Source organism: Esox lucius, chromosome 6 (genome assembly GCF_011004845.1).
Source record: "Esox lucius isolate fEsoLuc1 chromosome 6, fEsoLuc1.pri, whole genome shotgun sequence".
Taxonomy (NCBI): Eukaryota; Metazoa; Chordata; class Actinopteri; order Esociformes; family Esocidae; genus Esox; species Esox lucius.
Window position 1 is genome coordinate 1,243,391 of NC_047574.1, and position 20,438 is coordinate 1,263,828.

General features: G+C 43.2%; 1 protein-coding gene across 8 annotated transcripts in view; it reads left to right on the plus strand.

The window, feature by feature from the left end:
* rbfox3a (RNA binding fox-1 homolog 3a) overlaps positions 1–20,438 on the plus strand; it is a 546,865-nt gene that overhangs the window by 387,680 nt on the left and 138,747 nt on the right. The window lies entirely within an intron of this gene.

Genomic DNA, 20,438 nt, shown 5'->3' on the forward strand with positions numbered 1-20,438 from the left:
TTTTAATATTAAGTGTGAAAAGATTCACAATGACATCTAGCATCAGCAACTTTAAAGGCAGATGTCATGACGAATTATATAAAATGAATTTGATAATATCAGTAAAGCTGTTCTCACAGGAACACTTTTGGGAACTGCCTTAGCCATTCTCTGCTTGATTTACCTCATGCTTCTTCCTCAGCATCACAACTGAGTTCTTGAATGTTCCTTCATCTGACTGGCGTCAATACACCCCTATCACGCCACAAATTCTAGAAACACTACTGATATACCGTATATACACTCCTGGACCTTACTGAATACCTGTGGCATTTCACATTCTGTGAGAGGACTGGTTCACGTGGTGACAGCGGGTCAGGGTTCATGTGGGTCTCAGCTTTTGGGTTCTATACTTGTTTTCTACGAGTGGTGACTGAATCCACATGATTATGTCAAATATCTGCTGTCTGTCCTGTCAGGGAACTGTTCTTAGTTTGACACTCTGTTACAGACAGATTTTTTATTTTTTGCCACAATGGGGATCAACTGAGTTTCAGTCCCTGTCTCTGCCTTCACACTTTGACTCATCCCTGTCTCTGCCTTCACACTTTGACTCGTCCCTGTCTTCACCTTGACATTTTGACTCATCCTTGTCTTAACCTCAACACTTTGACTCATCCCAGTATCTGCCTTCTCACGTTGACTCATCCCTATCTCTGCTTTCACACTTTGACTCATCCCTGTCTTCACCTTCACACAAGTTGGCCTGAAGAGTGGGCAATAGATTAAATTTAACAAAAAAAATTACTGTCGTTTTTATTTTTTTTAAGTTAGTTTTGGCATTTCCAGTCCCAGCTTAGTTTTCTTCTGTCACACATCTCTCTTATGTTATTTTATTGCAGTTTACCACAGTGTTTTTTCATTAGTAGTTTTAGTTTCAGTGTACTATAATAACCTTGGTGTGTCAGTGTGTGTGTTCATATTTGAGTGTTCAGTCTCAGTGCCTGCGTGCTGGACATTCCAAAACAAATTGTTGTCCTTGAGGCCCCAATTAAATGTGTCAATCAAATGTGAATAAATCGATGTGACGCTGTCAGTTAGCCATCTGTATGTAATCAACAGGTTCTATGTGTATGCATTTCTACGCATTCATACCAATTATTATATGCAGTTTTTTGACGTGGCGATAAACTGTAACATCTGCAGCAGTTCTAGATTAGATTGTTGTGGTGTTTTTTAATCCTGTAATTGTTGCTGTGTAAATTACAACATTATCATTATTGGGTTTCAAAATGGACCCGCATAGAACCACATGGAACCGATGGAAACACACATAATCCTGGCAATGATTGATGTTTTGAAACAAAGTCTTACTGAAATACAAATCAAAATGGTATGCTGTAAATGGTCAGTTCAGACACTTCTTAAATATTAGGTTCTACCTTTGGTCCAGTCCGGTTCTGATCATTTCTTTAAAAAGAGTATGAGCTACTTTATCGCAGAGAGGAAGTGTGTGGACGGACTGACAATCTAATACCAGGCTTCTCTGGAACCTAATATAGACAATATATTATATTTAAAGCTAATATAGACAATATATTATTATTTTCAGAGCTAATATTCTAACCTTGCATTTCTTCAGTAATGTCTGCCGCTATATTGATTGTTCTGTCTCTGGGATGAGGGCGAGGTTCTCTGCTCTCACTTTGTGGATGGCTTGATTTGACGTATGTGACAGCTTAATTTGACAGCCATGGAGGGTCTGTTTTTTTATTCCATCTCTCAGAGGACAGAGTCCAAGAGGGAGGACTAAATTTGTTGGATTTTCTTTACGGGCCACTTTTATGCAAAGTTTTCAACAGAATTGCAGAGCTCGAGTTTTGAAAGAGGCACTTTAAATCTTTATATAAAGTCGATAAAATTCTTTCATAAAGAAAAATGACTTCTTATATCTTTTCATTTCTTTTTGGTCCCTTACAGTGAAAATATTCAGATTGCTCACTTTCAACATCTTACTTAATCTGTTTAGTATATCATTACTAGCTAATATAAACTGTCAAAAAAAAAAAAAAAAAGCTGTCAAAAACTGTCAGAAATACATTTATAAAGTTACAAACTTTCAGAACTGTACCTCAGGGTAGATCTCATGCTTACTTTATGGTTCATATCGTGATTGTTTGTGACTTATTAACCTCATCCTCAGGCTACGACGCACAATGCATACATCTCATATAAGCCTTGAAGTTGGCCTGAAGAGTGGCCATATTAGTCTGGAGGAGTGAGTATTTGTCAGCTTATATTTTAGCAAATCATAAAACCGAGAGATGAGTTTCCAAATGGAGCGGCGTTTCTGACGATTGATCGTACAAACAAACCATGTTGATGGCATCCAGGCGGTTATGAACCCATATCTTCAGAATACAAAACAGAGCAGAACATCTTGCCCAAGTAATTCCCTTCTACAACGTGTTTTATTAACATAATCTGCAGGTTGTGATGATGCGAGAGCTAGCTTTCTCCTGTCAGTCGGGACAGCTCAGCTACACTGGATACTCTGTCTGCCATATAAACCTGGCTATTTAACGATTGGTGATTATCTGCCCAAGAAACCTGGTGGGAGGTGTTCTGGGAGATGATTGGTTGAAAGACTCAGCTGATTAAACCACTACCTATCACGGTGGGGATTTCTCACATGGCTAAAGAAGCCCACGTTCAACAGACCTTCCCATCAGACCCATCAGTATTTCTGTTATGGCATTTATTCACAAATTAAACTCAATAGGTTTTTGGTTAGTATACAATAAAAAGGTTGAGAGTTCAATCCCCGAGTCATACCAATGATGAAACATAAGTTTGTCTAATGCTGCTTTGTTTGGTGCTCATGGTTATGGTGTTTTTTTGGGGTAGGCCTCATGGTTGAGGTGGTTGATTGGGGGTAGGCCTCGTGGTTGAGGTGGTTGATTGAGTGTAAGCCTCATGATTGAGGTGTTTGTTTGGGGGTAAGGCCTCGTGATTGAGGTGGTTGATTGGGGGTAGGTGTCATGGTTGAGGTGGTTGATTGAGTGTAAGCCTCATGATTGAGGTGTTTGTTTGGGGTACGGCCTCATGGTTGAGGTGGTTGATTGGGCACGGCCTCATGGTTGAGGTGGTTGATTGGGGTACGGTCTCATGGCTGAGGTGGTTGATTGGGGTAGGTTTCATGGTTTAGGTGGTTGATTGGGGTAGGTTTCATGGTTTAGGTGATTGATTGGGGTAGGTTTCATGGTTGAGGTGGTTGATTGGGGTAGGTCTCATGGTTGAGGGGGTTGATTGGGGTAGGTTTCATGGTTGAGGTGGTTGATTGGGGTAGTTTTCATGGTTGAGGTGGTTGATTGGGGTAGGTCTCATGGTTTAGGTGGTTGATTGGGGTAGGTTTCATGGTTTAGGTGGTTGATTGGGGTAGTTTTCATGGTTGAGGTGGTTGATTGGGGTAGGTCTCATGGTATGGGTGGTTGATTGGGGTAGGTCTCATGGTTTAGGTGGTTGATTGGGGTAGGTTTCATGGTTGAGGTGATTGGTTGGGGTAAGGCCTCATGGTTGAGGTGGTTGATTGGGTTAGGTCTCATGGTTGAGGTGGTTGATTGGGGTAGGTTTCATGGTTGAGGTGGTTGATTGGGGTAAGGCCTCATGGTTGAGGTGGTTGATTGGGGTATGTTTCATGGTTGAGGTGGTTGATTGGGGTAAGGCCTCATGGTTGAGGTGGTTGATTGGGGTGAGGCTCTGTGACAGTCTAATGCCTGTGTGGTGTCCTAATGCCAAGCTGATCCGAACACGGCCTCTTCAAACCTGAGTGGAGGGGATGTCACTTCGCTCCAGTTAATATTGTCGTTATTGTCACCGTACTTGTTAGGCCAATCTCAGCACTATTTCCGCAGTAGAATTAGCTAATCAAATCAACACACTAACTGCTCAAAAGCAATTAGAAAATAATTAAATTATTACAACAACAACTTCCTAACAGGATGGTACTTTAGGGCAGATGATGCCATAGTTTGATACTATTATTCTTCACATGCTTATTAAGCATAATAACCAGCAGTGTTACCTCAGTAGACCTGGATTAATAACATGTCATTATCACGATACGTCCTGCTGTGTCGACTCCCTTACTAATCAGATCTCTGGCATTCATTCAACCGTAGTCTTATAATGCAGTTTAGTCACAATTATGACCCAATTACAGCCCTGTTTTACATCCACTTCTCCAGGTCCAGGAGGGCACCAACAGGTTTCACTACATAAGTCATTATAATTAATATCACATGCTTTAACTGTTTTTTGGGGCCAACTTAACAGGCTACAATACCACAGGTAAAAGCCTGAGGGAAAATGGTAGGAAACAAGAGCATTAATGTAGATATATTGCCAGCCAGTCTACCATGCCAATGGATGTAATTGCAATTATATTTTTCTCATTGATACGTGAAGTTATTTCACTGTACAGTAATTAGGATAGACTCATGGTTTTCTACAAAACATCTACAGCACAATAAAGTGGATATGTTTCACCTTACCCATGTGATAACTAATTAGCTAATTATAGACAGCAATACATGACCTGTTTAGCACTGTACTGAACTGCAATATCAGCAGCACAGTGTCGTTTCAGCCGCATAATGAAACACACACACACACACACAGTGTGTTGCAGTATGTTCAGCAGTTTCCATGTCTTCATAAATCATGTATTGTCTGTAGTGTATAGATGAAGCATAGACACCCTGTATCCAGTTTATGCAGGCTTGGAATTACATATTTCCCTGTAGGTTACTGTTAACATAGACCCTCCTGGGTGAATGGGGGGGCTGTGTCTCATTTTCACTGTAATACTCTGTTTCTAGAACATGGCTGACCTTTTCAGAGTGTTTGTGAGTGTGTGTGAGTAACTGTGTGTGTGGGTGTGTGTGTAGTTTTTTGTTCTTTAACAGTTTGATACTTCACTGTAATATCCCTGGATATGGCTGCACGAATAAACCCTTTTTCCTGAAAGCAAAATCACACTTCTAATTTCCCCCGTCCCTTCTTCTCCCTCACCCCCTCCCTCACATTGGCCCTCTGCCCCTCCCTCACCCCCCCCCCCCCAACCCCCTTCTTCTATCCCTCCATTAATATTTAAACCGGCACCTTGAGCAAATTCCTAAAAACCTGGGCAAGAGGATTGTGTTCTGCAGAGCCTTTAATCCGACTGAATTAGAGGTTTAATAGAACACAGCCATTTGTAGATTAGCAGTCTTACACTCCTGGGACCGGGGTTCTCTGCCTGGACCTCTCTCTGCCTGCTCCTGGAACACACACATTCACACACATTGATAAAAACCTGGCACACACTGCAATACACACAAATGCATGTCCACAACAACCCATGTGTCCATGTACCTAGTAACCCAGTGTGTCCGCTTCATACCCCAGTATTTACCAAGCCGATCCCAGAGAACAACGTTACTTTGATTCAGTCATTTACAAAATCACTAAGTCCTTCTCTTGTTCCTCTAGACTCCTCCTCCACTTCACATCCACTCTGCTCTTGTTTTATCCCTTATTTGTCTGATAGTACAAACACACAAACCAACACACACCCTTTTCATATAATTTGCGAGAGATGACAACTGTCTGTTTCCACAGAGGAGATAAGGCTCATCCAGCAGGCCTGTGTGTTTTTAATACTCCCACAGAGGGGAAGTCATTTACTCTTGTCATCAGAAAGAGATGCTATCGCTGTTTAGCTGCCACTTTCTATCTCTGCCTCACAGCATGATACCCAGAGTAGAGAGAGACTCAGAGTGGAGAGACGCAGAGCAGAGAGAGACTCTGAGTGAGACTCAGAGAAGAGAGAGACTCAGCGTAGAGAGATGCAGATTAGTGAGAGACTCAGCGTAGAGAGTCGCAGAGCATAAAGAGACGCAGAGTAGAGAGAGACTCAGTGTAGAGAGACTCAGAGTAGAGAGAGACACAGTGTAGAGAGACTCAGAGTAGAGAGAGACACAGTGTAGAGAGACTCAGAGTAGAGAGAGACACAGTGTAGAGAGACGCAGAACAGAGGGAGATCAGCGTAGAGAGACGTAGAGTAGAGAGAGACTCTGAGAAAAGAGACACTCAGTGTAGAGAGATGCAAAGTAGTGAGAGACTCACCGTAGAGAGACGCAGAGCAGAGAGAGACTCACCGTAGAGAGACGCAGAACAGAGGGAGAATCAACGTAGAGAGATGCAGAGTAAAGAGAGACTCTGAGCAGAGAGAGACTCAGAGTGAGTCTCAGAGAAGTGTGAGACTCAGTGTAGAGAGAGACACAGCGTAGAGAGAGACTCACCGTAGAGAGATGCAGAGCAGAGAGAGACTCAGAGTAGAGAGAGACTCAGTGTAGAGAGACGCAGAACAGAGGGAGAATCAGCGTAGAGAGATGCAGAGTAAAGAGAGACTCTGAGCAAAGAGAGACTCAGAGTGAGTCTCAGAGAAGTGTGAGACTCAGTGTAGAGAGAGACACAGCGTAGAGAGAGACACAGCGTAGAGAGAGACACAGCGTAGAGAGACTCAGAGTAGAGAGAGACTCAGTGTAGAGAGACGCAGAACAGAGGGAGAATCAGCGTAGAGCGATGCAGAGTAAAGAGAGACTCTGAGTAGAGAGAGACTCAGAGTGAGTCTCAGAGAAGTGTGAGACTCAGTGTAGAGAGAGACACAGCGTAGAGAGAGACACAGCGTAGAGAGAGACACAGCGTAGAGAGACGCAGAGTAGAGAGGCTCAGCATAGAGATGCAGAGTAGAGAGGGTCATTGCAGAGAGACGCAGAGCTGAGAGAGACTCAGCATTGACAGATGCAGAGCAGAGAGAGGAATTGAAATGAAGGGGATTTTTTTGTAGCAATAATCGTGATTTAATGTGATTATGTGAATAAATCCTATAAATAATCCATTACAAACTATTTCAACACAGTTGTTGGACTTCCCAAGTCATCTATTACACACAGTTTCAACACGGTTGTTGGACTTCCCAAGTCATCTATTACACATCTATTACACATCTATTACACACAGTTTCAACACGGTTGTTGGACTTCCCAAGTTATCTATTACATATCTATTACACACAGTTTCAACACGGTTGTTGGACTTCCCAAGTTATCTATTACACATCTATTACACATCTATTACACACAGTTTCAACACGGTTGTTGGACTTCCCAAGTTATCTATTACACATCTATTACACACAGTTTCAACACGGTTGTTGGACTTCCCAAATTATCTATTACACATCTATTACACATCTATTACACACAGTTTCAACACCTGTGTGTGAGCAAGAAGGTGGAACCACTGGTCCTAAGGCTTCAGAATCTGTAGCACACACACAAAAAAACATGTATACACACACACAAGCACAAACACACTTGTAAATACACACAAACACGCACGTATACACACACAACAAACACTCACACACACTCACACACATATACAAACACACACACAAACATGTACACACAAAAATACGCATATACACACGTTTGCACACAAACACACACAGCACCAGCTGTTGCCCCTCTCTACAACTGGCCTGGGTTGCCGCGGGGATCCTTGATGGCATCAGGGCTTTGAAATTCACCAGACTGGTATCCAACACCCCCCTCCTGTGGGACAGACCTGCCCACCTGTCTGTTGAAGACACACCTGTTCCCTGGGAATGTGGGTTGGAGACGCTCCCCATTTGCCTGCGTCAGGGTAATACACACCTGGTTTACCACGGCAACCTCCCAGCTGCCGGGACACCACTGGCACTGAGGCGTTAACGCCCAGGTCGTTTTCTTCTGTGAGAACCCCTGCAGCCACATTATGGCTGATTCCTCACTTCTCATTGGCTAGAATTGCATGCTGTAATGGGAGTAAAATCCTGATGTGTGAATGGAAGCAATGTGTTGAGCCCCGGTCATGTCAAGCCCTGGTCGTGTCGAGCCCTGGTCATGTCGAACACTGGTCATGTCACATTGTCCGTGTCCCAAGTGGCCAGCAGAGGGCAGTGTGAATGGTCTCAGTGCTGCCCACGGTGGACGGGCGGATGTCAGCTGTTGTGACCTCGACATGCCCTAGAAATGCCAGTGGTGCCGCTGAGCTTTACCGTGGCTGTTATTGCATTCACCTCCAGCGTGTGAGTACAGCCGAAAACCTCCAGCGAGCAGCTGCAAAGGAACAGAACATCTCTCAGCGTGATGGCCTTTGGAAGAAATATTTTTAGGTATGTCCCTCCTGTGTAGTTGATTTGACAAAACTAATTGGACACCATGAATGTCTGAGTGGAAAATACTGGGTTACGAATATGGATAAAATAGATCTAAATAAAAGATATTATACACCGGACAGAAAAACTGAACACATAATTGTGACTTAAGATGTAATAAGATATAAAAAGATATAATAAGCAATGCTAGTATATCCGGATTCCTGGAAACACTAATAACCACCTAAATCTACATACATGACTTGTCTGTTTAAAGTGTCTGTTGAATACTTTGATACTACCAGCTGTTGTCTGTTGCCTGGTCTGTTAAGGAAGGGAAACCTACAGTAGATTTACAGAGAGGTCCATGCCTTTGTATTTCCTTCACAGAAAGATCCCTGCATCTGTCTTTCTTTACAAAGAGATCCCTGCCTCTGTATTTCTTTACAGAGAGATCCCTGCCTCTGTATTTCTTTACAGAGAGATCCCTGCCTCTGTATTTCTTTACAGAGAGATCCCTGCCTCTGTATTTCTTTACAAAGAGATCCCTGCCTCTGTATTTCTTTACAGAGAGATCCCTGCCTCTGTATGTCTTTACAGAGAGATCCCTGCCTCTGTATTTCTTTACAGAGAGATCCCTGCCTCTGTATTTATTTACAGAGAGATCCCTGTCTCTGTATTTCTTTACAGAGAGATCACTGCCTCTGTATTTCTTTACAGAGAGATCACTGCCTCTGTATTTCTTTACAGAGAGATCCCTGTCTCTGTGTTTCCCAGCCTCTGAATAATATTTATTCCTCATTGTCAGAAAGCAGACTTTGGTTCTCCATGCAGCGTACATGTTCTTCCTCAGACAACCATCCCTGAACACAAGTCAGGAAGTAGTCTTAGAGGAGGAAGAAAGTGAAGAAAGAGAGAGGAAATAAAATGGAGAGTAAAAATAGAGAGAGTGAATGAGAGAGGGGAAGTGTGGACGAACAGGTAATACATACAATGTCAGAGACTATTGGATCAGACTTTGCAATCGTACACAATTTCACATTTATATTATTGAACAATGCATGTCTGTTAGATTCTTTTCCGTTTAGATTCACTCCATTCTTTTAGCTTTTTATACCAGACCACACCAGACAGCTCTGTTAGTTTTAAGTCTATGGAGAAAAAGAGAGGAAAAAAAACATAGTGGAATAATTGAGTTATGTTCTTTCCTGAAGGGATTACATACATATTTGAGATATGAAAATCCCCAACAAAACAAAGCAGAAGAGGGGAAACAGACGTGGAGTCTGTAGGGTGGCAGGTAGGTGTGCCGTCCAGAGGTCCCGGTAGAGAAGCTAAATTACCTTCTAGACTGAGGATACATCCACCAAGGCCAAGCCAGGGAATTTATGAGTTCCGCTTGATAGATAATACAGACGGCGACCCGACGGGTCTTCCCTGGTTTCCTGCCTTCCTATTTCTCTTTCATTTGTTCTTTCTCCTCTCTCTCATTTTCTTCCATGATGCATTCTTCTTCCTATTTTACTCCCATCATCCACTCCCATCCCCACCTCCTTCATCTCCTCTTCTCCTTCCTCTTTCCCTCTTGTCCTCTATAATTCTAAACTCCAGTGTGTCTCCCATTATTCTTCTCAACTTTTTTCATTCCCTCATTCCTTCCCATGCGCTCTCCTCTTTCTCAGCCCTGTCTTTTTCTGAGCCTTATTTCTTTCCTTCCATCTCTCTCTCCCTCTGTCCCTCTCTCCTTCTGTCTTTATATCTATCCCTCTCTCCTTCTGTCTTTATATCTGTCCCTCTCTCCTTCTGTCATTATATCTATCCCTCTCTCCTTCTGTCTTTATATCTGTCCCTCTCTCCTTCTGTCTTTATATCTGTCCCTCTCTCCTTCTGTCTTTATATCTGTCCCTCTCTCCTTCTGTCTTTATATCTGTCCCTCTCCTTCTGTCTTTATATCTGTCCCTCTCTCGTTCTGTCTTTATATCTGTCCCTCTGTCCATCTTTACTTCTATCTCAGGCTGTTTCCATCACTCTCAGTCTTGTCTTATTTCTGTCCATTTGCATTTTTAATTTCTCTCTTGGTGTCTGTCTTTACAAACTTCTGTAGTTTGGTGACCCTGTTGCATTTAACACGGTGTTCCTTCTAGATAGCACTTTCCCAAATGCAACCTCATAGAAAATGCAAATACATTACGTGAAAAAGTAACTCAGCAACTGCAAAACAAAACCACTTTCATATTCTGGGAAATGTGCTTAAATGACCAACCCTCCTTTTCTGTCTGAGAAACATTGTCTCAACCTGCAGCTCATTTCTGAACCACTGCTTCTCTCCTCTTCTCTCAGATAAATCACATGCACTCGTTTCGCCAAAATGCAAATGTTGGTGGAGGTGTGCTTAAATTCTCCTGGAGATATATTGCTGTGTTTGTGTGTTTGTGTGTGTGTGTGTGTGTGATATATTGCGGACGACCGTGGGGAGAGGTAATGCAGAACGAGAACAAGGAGGATTGAGAATTGCATGTGACGTCAAAATGTAAAAAGGAGCTGGAGCGAGTCTCAGGCACTGGGAATTTATTTCGTTTCCCGATGTATAAATTGAACTGACTCGTTTTCTTTCTTTTTTTCTTTTCGATCTAAAATATTTTTTCCATTTTCAATTGTTACAAGTCTCTGTTAAAGTTTTTCAATATCACTGTTTTCAGAAATGAAAGCGAAAGAGAGAAACAGTGGGAGAGAGACAGGGTGGAGAGACAGTGAGAGAGAGAAAGAGAGTGGGAGAGAGAGACCGGGAGAAAGAAACGTGGGAGAGACGGAGAGAGAGACAGGGAGATATCAGGAGTGTGAATGTGTGTGCTCCGTGCTCAAGAGTGCTTATATAAAAAAAGAGAAAGAAAAAAAAGATGTGGATGAGAGAGAAGTCCGAGGAGTGATGAAGGGCTGGCGTCTGTGATGGACCCGCTGCTTCTCTCTGCTCTCTGCTCAGATGATTGATGCTCTCCTAACACATTTGCTGAACATTAAAGGCTCCAGTCCTCTGCACTCCTCAGGGATGCCGGGCAGCCTTGTGGACCAGGGAAGGGGCTCCATCCTGGGTTTCTACCCCGGCAGGGAGCCCCTAGTGTCAGCTCCCCTGGATGAAATACTGCCATGTCAAGCCCTCCATTACTGCTCAGTGCCAAGAGGAGAGAGTCCACTGCTACCACGGTGACCGGAGTAGCCAAGCCGCAGCCCCCGGCAACCAATGCATGGATACATTAAAGCTGATGTAAGAATGTGTGTGTATGTCCACAAGTGTGTGTGTATATGTGTGTGTGTGTGTGTGTGTGTGTGTGTGTGTGTGTGTGTGTACATCTTAACACAATGGAACAAGACCCTGGAGGAGGTCTTTTACTTTCTACTCCGTAATGAGTCTTAAGAGGATAAAACACACCCTCTATCACACACACACACACAGCACAACCCGTCCTCTATCACACACACACACATTTCACAACACAATCTCTTTCGCACATACCCCAACAAACAAAAAAACACACAGAACACACCAAAATCTCTCTCTCTAATTGACTTCCCACAGGACTTAACATTTTTCCCTAATAACCCAATTGAATCTGGTCGGGTAATCATATGTTACCCTCTGGTTCTAATGGAATCTTCCCAGTGTGGGGTCAAACTCAATTAGGTCTAGTCAGATGGGGAAAATAACACAGCACCTTTCATCAGCTCTCCTGGTAGGTTAGGGAGGGTCATTTATTATACAGCTCTTATTGCGGTTGGTAATGCATGACAGAGAGAGGGAGAGGTAGAGAGGAAGAACGTGTGTGGTCGTCCCTCAGTGAACAACCTCAGTGGACAGTCTCAGTGAACAACCTCAGTGAACAACCTCAGTGGACAGTCTCAGTGAACAACCTCAGTGGACAGTCTCAGTGAACAACCTCAGTGGACAGTCTCAGTGAACAACCTCAGTGAACAACCTCAGTGGACAGTCTCAGTGGACAGTCTCAGTGGACAGTCTCAGTGGACAACCTCAGTGGACAGTCTCAGTGGACAGTCTCAGTGAATAACCTCAGTGAACAACCTCAGTAAACAACCTCAGTGAACAACCTCAGTGGACAGTCTCAGTGGACAGTCTCAGTGAACAACCTCAGTGGACAGTCTCAGTGAACAACCTCAGTGAACAACCTCAGTAGACAGTCTCAGTGAACAACCTCAGTGAACAACCTCAGTGGACAGTCTCAGTGAACAACCTCAGTGGACAGTCTCAGTGAACAACCTCAGTGGACAGTCTCAGTGGACAACCTCAGTGGACAGTCTCAGTGGACAGTCTCAGTGGACAGTCTCAGTGAACAACCTCAGTGGACAACCTCAGTGACTGTTGTTTGTGATAGGGTTGAAACTGAAACACCTTAATGAGTAAGAGTTTAGGCATTAACAAGGACTGGTTAAGGTTATGTACTTCAGGAGAGAACATACCTCAAGAAAAAACAAACACCCGTTCCATCTAGCATGCACTAGGCTACTGCCGCTTCCTGGATTTGTCAACAGCGATGGCTGAGAACAGTGTTTATTTGTTTATTCAGACCTCTATTCTCTCATGCAGAAACATCTACTCTTCCTGAGGCCTGCAAACTGTGTGGGGAACAACGACTGATAGGTCCATGTAAATACGATTTATCTGTGTGTGTGTGAGAGAGAGCCCATGTAGGACATTTGATTCCTTGGAAGTCGTGGGAATATTTGATTTTGTTCTCTTATTACATCTTTGTCATTTAGTACACAGGTGTAACTCTGCTGCGGTGCCTTGAATAAGGGTACAACAATATTAATATTTGTCACCATCTTAGCGATTCCCAGAAAATTTTGGTGACTGGCACAATCCTCGGATCACTGGGCTAGAAAGACGGCCTTACATTTCCTGACCGATAGAACTGAACAGATTTTATTTTTCTGTGATCAAAAGCATTCTGTTTTGATAATGTTTGTTACTTGGTTGCAGGGAGCTGCTCTGAAGAATTCACCCAAGTTCTTTGAAAGATTTCCTGGTTGAATTTAATTAGGAATAATTTTTGGAACTTCAACAGAATGTTTCAATTGGATTTTCAATAACAGTACCTTCATTTGGATGATCAACAAAAAAAAAATGCAAATGGAAATCACAGATGCTTCCACAGATGGAAAATCATTTGATAAGGCAATACCCATGCTAACAATGTAATTTGTATGTATTTATTGCAACACAGCATACGTGAGATTCAAACCTATGACCTTCTGTTTTCTACACCTTTAAATTTGTCCACTGTGACAACAAGATGAAGTTAGCATGGCATATTTTTTTGCATTAAAACTGAACAGAATAATGTATGGCAAACCCCGTTGACATCCCACATGACTAAACTGATATTTAAATGTACCCGTGTTTGAACATGCAGGAAAGCCATTTTAAATCAGCAGTTTTCATAAAGTGTTTTTACAGACACCCAACCTGAAACCCCAAAGAGCAAGCAACAACACATTGTAAGCTCCCTCTATCCTGCCTGTAACCTCTCTGAAAACACACTGTATCCTGCCTGTAACCTCTCTGAAACCACACTGTATCCACATTGTAACCTCCCTGTATCCTGCCTGTTACCTCCCTGTATCCTGCCTGCCTGTAACCACTCTGAAACGGTTGATGGAGCGTTGCGAGTGTTCTGGAGGCTTCCGACCGTGTTGAATCACCAGTCATCTCATCCACACACACTCCATTGAACATTGTCGTCAAGCACACACACACACACACACACACACACCCTCTCTCACACACTCTCAAGCTAGGTCATAGCTACCCAACGTCTTTCTATGAAGAATATGTATAATCGTTTTAGAATTGCCTTTAACAAGTTTATAGGCAGTTTTGTTTTCTGGAACCTGTGTTTGTTATGGGGTCTGTGGTGGTATAATATATCTGCTTCATAGTCCTACCCAATAGGCTTTGTTCACTTTGAGTCAGGACCTGTATTCACAAAGAAAATCAAAGAAATACGCATTTTACCTTTTCATCCTCTCCCAGAAGGATCTGCAAAAAAAATAATATTAAATGTATTACTACCTAGTGACAAACATTGAAAGAAAGACAAGTTTGAAAAACATTTGTGTCAACAGAAAAAAAACTTTGTTTTATATTTGTAATTGATTTATAAAAATGTACACATTTTATTTTTCACTTTTGTGTGTTGATCAGTGGCAAAATATCCTGATTAAATCTATTTCATGTTCCATTAGAATTCTGGAAATCATCAATACATTTGAGAGCCACTGATTGTGTATATATTAAACACTCATTCTTTTAATATTTGTATTTTATTTTACACTTGCATTTTAAACAACAAATTCCCATTCCAATAAAGCCATTTATATTTTTTTGCGAAAGACAGAGATGCAGAGAGAGAGAAACACAAAAGAAATCCAGCAAAAGACCAGAGTGAAACCACTGTTTTATAACCCTGTCACCACACTTTTACCCTGAGATAGGGCGTTGTGAAGAGTTTTGTGGGTTTCCTTGTAAGGGTGTGCAGCGCTTTGTGGATATGTGAAGTGATTTTAGGGCCCCCTGTCTTGCATGTCTCTCCCTGATCTGTCACACCTGATTCAAATGATCAGCTCATTATCAAGTCCTTCAGGTATGTGAGGGTAGGGAGAGATGTAATACATGCAGGGCGGGGGGGCGTCCAGGAGCAGGGTTGAGAAACACTGTTTTTGTGGGGGTGTGAAATTAGTGCTTTTTGGAAATGTGGAATGCGTTGTGGGGGTGTAAAATGCTTTTCTATGTAATTTGCTTTGTAGAAGAATGCAAAGTTGTGTCTGGGTGTGAAGAGCTATGGGAATGTGTCAAGTGTTGTTTAATGTTGTGAAGGTTGGAAAGTGCTTTGTCAAGTTGTGCAAAGCATTGTGTAGGTTTCCGTGATTTGCAGATGTATGTAGTGCTTTTGTGGAGTTGTGAAGTGCTTTGTGGAGTTGTGAAGTGCTTTCTTGGAGGTGTGAAATGCTTTATGGAGATGTGAAGAGATTTTGTGGAGGTGTGAAGTGCTTTTGTGGAGGTGCCAACTGCTTTTGTGGAGGTGTGAAGTGCTTTTGTGGAGATGTGAAGTGATTTTGTGGAGGTGTGAAGTGCTTTTGTGGAGGTGTGATGTTATTTTGTGGAGGTGTGAAGTGCTTTTGTGGAGGTGTGACGTTATTTTGTGGAGGTGTGAAGTGCTTTTGTGGAGGTGTGAAGTGCTTTTGTGGAGGTGTGAAGTGATTTTGTGGAGGTGTGACGTGCTTTTGTGGAGATGTGAAGTGATTTTGTGGAGGTGTGATATTATTTTGTGGAGGTGTGAAGTGCTTTTGTGGAGGTGTGAAGTGATTTTGCGGAGGTGTGAAGTGCTTCTGTGGAGGTGTGAAGTGCAGGTTAACCCTGTAAGAGACTTACGATGAGGTGTGTTGATGTTGAGGTATGTGTGTGTGTGTGTGTATGATAGAGGGTGTGTGTTTGTGTGTGTGTGTGTGTGTATGATGACGTGTGTTGTGTGTGTGTGTGTGTGTGTGTATAATTGAGGGTGTGTGTGGGTTTGTGTGTGTGAAATAGAGGGTCCATGTGTGTGGTCTATGATAGAGGGTGTGTTGTGTGTGATAGGGCATGTGGTGTTTGTGTGTGTGTGTGTGTGTGTGTGTATAATTGAGGGTGTGTGTGTGTGTGTGTGTGTGTGTGTGTGTGTGTGTGTGTGTGTGTGTGTGCGTGTGTGTGTGTGTGTGTGTGTGTGTGTGTGTGTGTGTGTGTGTGTGTGTGTGTGTGTGTGCGTGTGTGTGCGTGTGTGTGTGTGTGTGTGTGTGTGTGTGTGTGAACCCGAGTGCCTCAGCTCTATCACGGACATATGCTGACGGGAGGTTCTGAAACGGTTGATGGAGCGTTGCGAGTGTTCTGGAGGCTTCCGACCGTGTTGAATCACCAGTCATCTCATCCACACACACTCCATTGAACATTGTCGTCAAGCACACACACACACACACACACACACACCCTCTCTCACACACTCTCAAGCTAGGTCATAGCTACCCAACGTCTTTCTATGAAGAATATGTATAATCGTTTTAGAATTGCCTTTAACAAGTTTATAGGCAGTTTTGTTTTCTGGAACCTGTGTTTGTTATGGGGTCTGTGGTGGTATAATATATCTGCTTCATAGTCCTACCCAATAGGCTTTGTTCACTTTGAGTCAGGACCTGTATTCACAAAGAAAATCAAAGAAATACGCATTTTACCTTTTCATCCTCTCCCAGAAGGATCTGCAAAAAAAATAATATTAAATGTATTACTACCTAGTGACAAACATTGAAAGAAAGACAAGTTTGAAAAACATTTGTGTCAACAGAAAAAAAACTTTGTTTTATATTTGTAATTGATTTATAAAAATGTACACATTTTATTTTTCACTTTTGTGTGTTGATCAGTGGCAAAATATCCTGATTAAATCTATTTCATGTTCCATTAGAATTCTGGAAATCATCAATACATTTGAGAGCCACTGATTGTGTATATATTAAACACTCATTCTTTTAATATTTGTATTTTATTTTACACTTGCATTTTAAACAACAAATTCCCATTCCAATAAAGCCATTTATATTTTTTGCGAAAGACAGAGATGCAGAGAGAGAGAAACACAAAAGAAATCCAGCAAAATATTGATGGAGAGAGATAGAAAGAGAGAGAAAGAGGGAGGGAAGAGAGAGTATCAGGAGTCTGCCTTGCCCAGGACAAGAACCATGAAGAGAGAGTATCAGGAGTCCACCTTGCCCAGGACAAGAACCATGAAGAGAGAGTATCAGGAGTCCGCCTTGCCCAGGACAAGAACCATGAAGAGAGAGCAGATCTGATGGAAGGAGAATCGCTAATGTCTTACAGTAAAGTACAGCCGCATGTTCAGGTCCCTCTCCTTCATTCATCTTAACTATTCTCTTTTAGTGTCTCCCGCTGTGTCTTTGTCTGCTGTGAAGATAGTGTTTCAAGTCAATCTACGGTCTCTGCCTTTCCCATATAAGCTGGGGTCCCGCCCCGCTGTAACACGTCCCATCTCTCATTTGATTTTGGTTCCCCTCATCTACTAGCAGTGATTTTGGTTCCCCTCATCTACTAGCAGAGATTTTGGTTTCCCTCATCTGCTAGCAGTGATTTTGGTTCCCCTCATCTGCTAGCAGTGATTTTGGTTCCCCTCATCTGCTAGCAGTGATTTTGGTTCCCCTCATCTGCTAGCAGTGATTTTGGTTCCCCTCATCTGCTAGCAGTGATTTTGGTTCCCCTCATCTGCTAGCAGTGATTTTGGTTCCCCTCATCTGCTAGCAGTGATTTTGGTTCCCCTCATCTGCTGTTTTTAATATATCGATGGATAGTCACTCTGCTGAGATACTTCGACAGTCTGCAAACACACACACACTGACAAACACACACACTCTCCAATCCCAAATTAGACCCTCAGTCCTTCATCCAATTCCCCTCTCTTTTCCTTTCTCTTTCTCTCTCTGTCTCTCTCTCTGTCTCTGTCTTGTGCTTTACATTGTGTAAATAAGCAGGAGAGCGTCTGTCATGAGAATAAAACCATAAATATTTCAATAAGTTCAAACCAGCTTTGAAGTTGAGGCTCCACACCTTTGAAGCCTCAATGTCACAGGTCCTTTAAGCCCAGGTAGGAGATCAAAAAAAAATAAAAAATACAAACTTTACCCAGTGAACTTCCTGGAGACAAGGTAAGGATGAGATCAATAGGAAATATGATAATGACCCAACAACAAACAGGGCCGTTATTTTCAATGGAGGTGATGTGTCCCGTGTGGCTCCGATGGCAGGACAGGGTGCTTGAAACCGCGTAGTTATGGGTTCGATTCCCACGGGGCTGGTATCAAAATGTATCCATTCGCTACTTTAAGTCACTCTAAATTAGTTGCTGAATGTCATTAAACATAAATGTCTTGTGCTGAATGTTTGCCCAGAGACAAGCTGGAGAGGACAGGACAACAATACATAGTATCCAGTCAACAACACAATATCACACAGTACAGCTACATGTGGGCCAACACTAACAACACAACAGAAACATATGCCATCTTACATACTGTGCTATTCCTGTCTATCTAGAAGAACAGTAAGGTGATAACTGTTAGGTCACAGTGGATACAAGTTTCTGCTAGAAGACTTAATGTAACATCAAATGTAAAAAGGCAAAACAATTAGACCGAGACACACCTACCTCCACCGGCCCTGCAGTGTTTGATGGTACCGGGGAAACACAAGAGATATTGGTAAATAATGAAACGATGTGAACTAGATTGGATGTTACAGTGCCATTCACTCAGCCTCGATCCGTCAGTGTCCGTCCTTGGACTGTTCTGTAATCACGGAGCAAATGAAGAGAGATGAATCTGCATGTATTAATGCTGTTATACTGTCCTGGGTGACTGGGTTGGGACGATCAGCCAGAATCACCTTCAGAATCTTTCTGCAGGACACACTTATTCAAGGGTTTACCTGGGACGGTTATTACTCGGTCTCTACCTGGGACAAATATTACTGGGTCTCTACCTGAGACAAATATTACTGAGTCTCTACATTGGACGGTTATTACTGGGTCTCTACCTGGGACAGTTATTACTGGGTCTCTACATGGGACGGTTATTACTGGGTCTCTACCTGGGACAAATATTATTGGGTCTCTACATGGGTCGGTTATTACTGGGTCTCTACATGGGACGGTTATTACTGGGTCTCTACATGGGACGGTAATTACTGGGTCTCTACATGGGACGGTTATTACTGGGTCTCTACATGGGACGGTTATTACTGGGTCTCTACATGGGACGGTTATTACTGGGTCTCTACATGGGACGGTTATTATTGGGTCTCTACATGGGTCGGTTATTACTGGGTCTCTACATGGGACGGTTATTACTGGGTCTCTATATGGGACGGTTATTACTGGGTCTCTACCTGGGACGGTTATTACTGGGTCTCTACATGGGACGGTTATTACTGGGTCTCTACATGGGACGGTTATTACTGGGTCTCTACATGGGACGGTTATTATTGGGTCTCTACATGGGACGGTTATTACTGGGTCTCTATATGGGACGGTTATTACTGGGTCTCTACCTGGGACGGTTATAACTGGGTCTCTACATGGGACGGTTATTACTGGGTCTCTACCTGGGACGGTTATTACTGGGTTTCGACATGGGACGGTTATTACTGGGTCTCTACATGGGACGGTTATTACTGGGTCTCTTCATGGGACGGTAATTACTGGGTCTCTACATGGGACGGTTATTACTGGGTCTCTACATGGGATGGTTATTACTGGGTCTCTACATGGGACGGTTATTACTGGGTCTCTACATGGGACGGTAATTACTGGGTCTCTACATGGGACGGTTATTACTGGGTCTCTACATGGGACGGTTATTACTGGGTCTCTACATGGGACGGTTATTACTGGGTCTCTACATGGGACGGTTATTATTGGGTCTCTACATGGGTCGGTTATTACTGGGTCTCTACATGGGACGGTTATTACTGGGTCTCTATATGGGACGGTTATTACTGGGTCTCTACCTGGGATGGTTATTACTGGGTCTCTACATGGGACGGTTATTACTGGGTCTCTACATGGGACGGTTATTACTGGGTCTCTACATGGGACGGTTATTACTGGGTCTCTACATGTGTCTCCCCCTCACAAGTCTCTGTACTTGAGGAAAAGAGGAAGAAAGAAACCTAGCACCTTTTCATCCAGAATTCTCTCCTCTCCTCCCCTCTTTTCCTTTTCTCTCTCTCATCCCCCTCTCCCTCCCGTTATCTCCCCTACCGCTAGCGGGGCTGCATTCTCACCTCCCCCTCTCTTTCCCCCATCTCCCCCAACGCTAGCGGGGCTGCATTTTCTCCTCCCCCTCTCCCTCCCCCATCTCCCCCACTGCTAGCGGGGCTGCATTCTCTCCTCCCCCATCTCCCCCAACGCTAGCGGGGCTGCATTCTCTCCTCCCCCTCTCCCTCTCCCATCTCCCCCAACGCTAGCGGGGCTGCATTCTCTCCAGTGTGGCTCTATCATTAACCTGCTCCAGCATTCTTCATTGAACAGTTTAGCCTCTTACACACATAAATGTTGAAAACGGCACTGTGAGTTAGCTGCACACTCAAGAGAGCCAGGCAGGGTAC